Below are 1027 nucleotides of genomic sequence, written 5' to 3'. Positions count from 1 at the left end.
GTCAAATTTTTTAAATTATAAAAATTGTCAAAATCCACGAAATTCTATAATTAAACTTGATGGAAAACTATATAGTTTATGTCAGTTTGAATCTTATCAAACTACAGTCAAATTTTTTAAATTATAAAAATTGTCACAATCCACGAAATTCTATAATTAAACTTGATGGAAAACTATATAGTTTATGTCAGTTTGAATCTTATCAAACTACAGTCAAATTTTTGAAATTGTGAAAATTGTCATATTTATATTCACGAAATTCTTAATCATTAAACTTGATGGAAAACTATATAGTTTACGTCAGTTTGGTCGAATCTTATCAAACTACAGTCAAATTTTTGAAATTGTGAAAATTGTCAAATCTATATTCACGAAATTCTATCGTTAAAGTTGATGGAAAACTATAATAATTTGTATGTGAACATTGTAACGATTGAATTTTGATAATTCTCATGAAATTTTAAAGAAATTTTGTTGATGATCGTCGTAACACAAAGAACGAAAATTCGATGCTATCATTTCGTCGTTGATTCCTAAATTGCATATATTCCTAATTGTTGAGAAAATTAAAGAAAATCTCACCAAGCCTTTCAAGATGGATTCCTATTGAATTATCGAGGATTAAAAAAAATTTGATCTCTCTCGTCCTTTCTCCATTTTCGTAAAAATAATTCGTATCTTCGAATTTCTTAAGCCTTTAAAAAAAAAAAAAAAAAATTGGATTTTACAGCTATATTCGAGTGGTTAATCGAGAGAAGTTCGGTTAATTGAATTTTCCCAGCACGCCAGTTCGCGCGTAATAGAGCGATGCTTCGTGGTTCGTTTGGAAATTTCGATCGTTAAAAGAAATTGTGCACGTCTCTCTGCCTTCCGTTCACCTCCTTAAAGGAGTCTCTCTACGGCCGAGCAATGGCTCGTTGAATCGCCAATTGCCAAGTATTCTGGACGGTCTGATTATCTGCTATATGGCAAAACGCCATATTGAAAAACGCTCGCGAATAATTCGCCATAACGTTTCTCGCCTTTT

The sequence above is a fragment of the Apis dorsata genome, unplaced genomic scaffold, assembly GCF_000469605.1.
Source record: "Apis dorsata unplaced genomic scaffold, Apis dorsata 1.3 scaffold_130, whole genome shotgun sequence".
In the NCBI taxonomy this organism is placed as follows: domain Eukaryota; kingdom Metazoa; phylum Arthropoda; class Insecta; order Hymenoptera; family Apidae; genus Apis; species Apis dorsata.
The sequence above is the reverse complement of the archived record's forward strand: the minus strand, read 5'-3'. Positions refer to the sequence as shown.